This window comes from Protopterus annectens, chromosome 6.part0, assembly GCF_019279795.1.
Source record: "Protopterus annectens isolate FY-2018-M chromosome 6.part0, PAN1.0, whole genome shotgun sequence".
Lineage (NCBI taxonomy): Eukaryota > Metazoa > Chordata > Ceratodontiformes > Protopteridae > Protopterus > Protopterus annectens.
This window is the reverse complement of record NC_056737.1, coordinates 289,577,389-289,583,388: the sequence shown is the minus strand read 5'-3', so window position 1 is coordinate 289,583,388 and position 6,000 is coordinate 289,577,389.

The following is a 6,000-nucleotide window of genomic DNA, read 5'->3' as shown; positions in this document are numbered from 1 at the left end:
CATATCACTCATATGTTCACAGAATGAGCAGTTATGAAGGTTCCATATTCAGATGGGTCCTTGCAATTTTTGTTGGATTCTAAAAAGTCCCTCACACTTCTGCCCTTTTTGAAAATAAAAATCAGTCCTGGGTGTAGGATTTCAGCAATCTGTTTGTGATTGTTAATGAATTTCCAGTTTTCGTTCATGATTTTACAGAAGGCTATGTGGTCTTGGGTGACAATGATGGATATACTGCATATCCTTTTTCATCTCTGGATTCTTTGTACAAGTTTCAATAAGCCTGGTATAGTCTGTTAATAGGTTTGAATGCTGAAGGATTTCCCTGAATTTTCTTTTATTTCCTTTGTACCTTTGAGCAAAAAAGTCTCTTTCTAAGTTGTTGAGGTAAAGAATAAAGCAATTTGCTTATTTGGAAATCTTTGCCATGTGCATTCCCTGGGATTTAATTGCATTTTGTTTGGTGATCTTAGGATGTATGCATGCTATTGCTAAGGTAACTAAATAAATACCACAGAAAAGCATTTGAAAAACTGAAGGTGACCTTTCTGTCTGCTGCAATTGACCAAAATAAATTTGTCCAGGTAATCTTAATAAAATAGCCTTTGGTCTCAATCAGTTATTCTATTCCCAGACCGACTAGTTAAAGTTCTCCTCTATTAAATGCCTGAAATTTTGTATTTAGTTTTGATCGTTTTATATAATGCATTTTGCAGTAGACTGTATAACTGTTTGGTATAATTTTGGTGCTCCTAGTTAAAGATGATGATTTTCCTGCATATCTGTAAATCTCGACATATTCATAGTTATTTAATTGCTGATTCATTTATATTTGATGAGCTAGTGGATGGGTTAACCCTCAGGGACCCTCCTCAGCCATGACGCAGCTAAATGTCAAAATACAGCATTAAAAAATCTTCAGTATGCACTGTTAGTCATCCACTTAAGATATAAAGTAGTGAAATTATTTTAAATTTACATTGAGCAGTCAAACGGCTTAGTATGTATGGATACAGTGCTTCATATTTTCATATACAAGAACCATTCTGCAGCTGCTTGAATGATTTATGATATTCAAAACCCATCTAAAATGTACAAGGGGGTATAAAATAGCACTTGTTATAGCCAAACCTACTATGAGATCATCCTTGTTTTAGAGCACAGACATGCCACAGCACAAAATGTAATCTTTGTCCTTTGAAAGTTAAGAAATAAATACCTCAGGGAGTTAGAACAAAGTTGGTTTGAAGGAAAGGATGCGACCGATACTTTTAGAAATGCACTTCACTGTTGAATGAGAAAGTGATAAGGTTAACAGGCAAGTATTTTCTGCCACACCTGCTACATATCAATAGTATATCATCAAACTGAAACAATTGTAGTACAAGTCCATTTTCTACATTAATTGCAAACTCAGTTACACAGTTTGCCTGTTTAACTCATTCCATTCGTCTTCACTGACACTTTTAAAATAATAGAATCAGCACTACAGAAATGACCCAATGTTACTTCATTTAGCAAAGATAAACCAGAAAATGTTGACTTTCTCTACTAAAAAATTATCTAGACTTTTTAACAATACAGTTATGGAAAAATCAATGAAATGTGAGACCTGGTGTACTTGTTTGATCTCTTTTGTACTAGATATTCTGAAATATTTCAAGCATTTTAAGGACAGAGGTATTTTGGAGAAGGATGAAAGAACTGCTTGAAATGAAGGTACTGTAGATTTCTACAGCAAATAACACTGAAGGTGACACACGAGCTTTATCTGATCATCGCATGAGCCATGCCTTATATTATCAGAGGTGAATACTTAGGTTAACTAACAAAAGGATTCATTTACAGTGAGGATTCCCTTCAGAGAATTTTGAAATGCACTCTGATAAAAGTAATACACATGTTCCATTTGGCTGGTTCATGTCCTTTCATGAGGTCACTTTGATGTCCTTCATAATCCAAAAAGAAACTGCTATGTCTTAAAAATTGTACAGTACTAAAAACTGGCCATGGCATGCAGGTAAGATGAAATTCAGTGCTGCCACTAATACCTCTAAAGCAAGACAACTTAGAAACAAGCAAAGGGCCCTGGGATGTATCACTAACCAATCCCAACTGATAATTAAAGATTTGTCTAAAAATTCTACTGTGGCAACTAGCAAACTTGAGAAAAACACACATCACACATTTGTCACTCAGATATGCTAAACATTCCTGCTAAGAGGTCTTCAAACCACTTCTTGGTAGTCATGTAGATGTTTCTTGTTCACACTCCTCTTTTTGTTTTAGGGAAATTTCCACAAAAGCATTCTTTATTTTCAGGACAATGTCCCCATCTAGCCTCCATCAAAATGCTTCACTTTCTACCCTTCCTTCATCAGGATAGCAATTCCAGTGACAGGCTAATCTCCTGCCCATATCGCTAATCTTACCTTCAGTATAGATAAGTTACCACTCACACTCAAATTCACTTTTATTAGGCCACTGCCAAAACTCCACTCCTTCAAAGGAAAATTAGGACATCCATTCCATAACTAATCACTGCCCCATAGCTATGCTACTGGAAAGAGCTGTATATGATGAAGTCCATGAATATATCAATAAATACAGAATAATAGAGGAAGCTCTGCATGGTTTCATAGAAGGCTGTAGCAGTCTGATAACGGTATATACTATCACAGTCTCAGTAGTCTTTAACATAGGTTTTACCTCCTACCTCTTAGTATTCCCAGAGCATTGTATTTTAAATAATGTCCTGCAGAAGCCACCTGCTGAATCATATGGTTCCACAAGGCTCAGCCTTATCCCCATTGTTATTGACTGTGTATCTGCTTCCCCTGAGTGAGATACTAAAAGGCAAACACATTTCCTTTTAATCTTGCACTGATCATACTCAGCTTTATCTCTCACTTTTTCATAGGAACCAGTGTCATATTTTACTCACATTGAAAACTATCTGAAATAATTTATCTCCTTGTTTATCTGAAAATTATTAAAATCATCCTAGCAAAAACTTACATAGGATCATAGGATCATAGGAGATTACTAGGCTATCGACCCAGAGGTCATTTTAAGCCTAGCCATTTCATCCCAATATAATACCATAGAAATGCTAGTTAATACCTAAAAGTATTTAGTGATGACTGCCCATGTCCAGGAGGGTTGAGGGTTCTATCCCTGGTAAGAATTTATGGTACCCCATCCACTCATCTAGGTTCCTCTAGAACAGTGTCATTGAGGTGCTCTGTTTCACATGAATTGGGAGCATGTTCCAAGATGTAGCAGTCACTAGGAGATAAGTCTGTCCCTTCAACATGTCCTAGTTAAGTCACAGGCCATATTTAGGTCTCTGGAACAGGTAGCCCTAGTCCTGTTTGATTTACAGATATGCAGTAAATTCATTAGTTTGGGTCTTGGATTGCTCTGTAAGCCAGGCATAAGTGTCCCCTAAGAAGTCTATACAATACGGAATATAGTGACAGGGACTTTACTTGGTCTGTGTAAGGCACATGCTGAAGCCCCTTGATCCTTCTTTGTTAGAAAAGTCTGAGGTATCTCTAATTGCTGTGGGTGATTAGTATGGCACATGCCAAATGGGGAGTTATACTCAGTTATGGGCAGGATAAGTGCCAAGTATAGGGGGTTATAACTTCTTTTGCACTTGAGGTGATGCCTTTACTAATTAAGTTTGCTACACAGAAAGCTTTCCTTACTACAGTAGACACATGGTGGTTGAAGTTAAGGTTACAATCAAGTTGTGATCCCAGGTCTCTTACCACTTCATGGGTACTTGAGGTATTGTTGTTGATTTGATAGTGTGAGGGGACATTGTTTGTGCCAAAAGGGAATGATGATGCATATTTTTGCATTCGTTTGAGACCATGGCTAATACATAAGTAAATGGTCTGCGTGAGACTCTCCTGGAGTACGCTGACATCATTTGGAGATTCAATAGTTGTGCCTTGCTTGCAGTTGTCTGCAAACCTGGTCAGCCACAACACCTTAATTTTGACCTGAACTTCTGAGAAGTATACACCAAACAGTAGGGGGCCCAGCACTGATCCTTGTAGCACCCCACTAGTAACAGGTCTGCTGGTTGATGTGGAGTCACCCACTTTGATAGTGTGTGTCTGGTTTGTGAGTCAGTTGGCAACCCACCTTATAAAGGAGTTTACATTCAGTTAGCTAGGTTTACCAGTAATACCTGAATGTGGGATTGTGCTGAAAGCCTTTGCCAGGTTGAGGTATGCTGTGTGCACAGATTTACCCGTCAATGGCCTTGGTCACATTTTCAAAGAAATCCACCAAATTTAACATGCAGGATCTGCCCTTCACTAAGCTGAATTGGGTAGGATCCAGGGTTTAGAGGTCACCCATGTCTTTATTTATGAGGTCCATAATGATATGTTCCATGGCATTGCAGATGAGGCTGGTCAAGCTTATGGGACATTAATTCCCTGAGTCTGTTGCTAGGCCACCTTTATGTAGAGGAATAACTGTTGCTGTTCTCCATTCCACAGGAACAAAGCCTGCGGTTAGGCTATGATTGAAAAGGGTACTTAGTGGTGATGCTAGTTCATGTTTTAGTCTGTTTAGAAGACAGCCTGGGACATTATCTGGTCCCATAGAGGCCATGTTTTTTGCCTTGGACAAGGATTTGACAACCTGCTCTTCAGATATGTAGGGTAGGGGGAAGTTTGGGGGAAGGTTTGTTTTAAGTTAGGAGGAGACAAGGAAGTGAAATATTCACCAAACCTATCCTCTAGCAGGTTTACTATCTCTGTGGGGTCAGTGTGTGTGTGATACCATTTGCCACTAGTTCTGCACTTGCTTGGGTCGTACCCTTTAGGTTACATACGTAGCTGTAAAAGGCCTTTTGGTTATCCTTGGCTGTACTTGCTAAGTTTCTCTCAAAGGAGTCCTTAGAGGATTTGACAAGTTATTTTATTTTCCTGTTGAGACTGAGGAGGGTGCTTTTCCATTGTTGGGGCATTGCTTTTGTTTTTTTGGACAGGAACTTTGTGTGTTTATTATAAAGTTTGTTGATGCTGGATGTCCACCATGGCAGCTTGTTTTTACTTAGGGCTCTGGCTTTGATTCTTTCTGGTACAGCCAAATGTATACATTTATGCAAGTGACTGTACAGGGCTTTAGTGTAAGCTTTGGTGTAGTTACCACTTCCAGCTTGGGGTGGGGCTTGGAATGCATTTATACCTTCACTTTGGAGAGTATAGTTTCCTTGGTGAAGTTTTTTAGTCTGATTTCACTCTTTGTGAGATCTGGTGTTAGTGCCAGCTTGAAGGTGACTGATTTGTAGTCAGTTTTAACTAATGAGGGTCTGACAGTTACGACAGTGCATCTGTTTGACATGTTGGTGAAGACCAAATCCAGAATGTTTGTTCCCCTTATTGGGGTATGGACAATTTGTTCCAGGGCATGCGAATTAACAAAATCAAGGAACTTTTGTCCTAGTGAATTAGGGCTAGTGGAGGTTCCCAGTTGATGGCAGGACAATTCAAATCCCCCATAACCTGTGTTGGATTGCCTCCAGTTTAGTCAAGTAGCTTCGTGGGTGTTGTGACCCATAGAGAGGGATCTATAACTGGCTATAACTTGAATGGGGTGTCTTATCCACTGTAACCTAGACCTAGAGTAACTCCATGGAGTTGTCCAGTCTAACTAGATGGGAGGTGAATTTGTCTCTAACATAGATTGAAACACCACCTACATTTTGAGGTCTAAAGGTGTGGAAGGCATTATAGTCTTGCAAGACCAGGGTACTCTCTGAGGCCTTGAACCAGGTTTCTGTGACTGCAAAGACATCTACAGCTTCTATTGATAGATGTGCTTCCAGGGAGGGCAGTTTTTTTGGTTTAAGCTCCTAGCATTTAGCAGCATGACCCTTATTTTGTTCTGATTGGTTAATTTCACGTGGTTAATTTCACATTGATAATGTTGTTTTTGAGACCTTGCCTAAAAAAGGCACTATGAGGGAGGCAA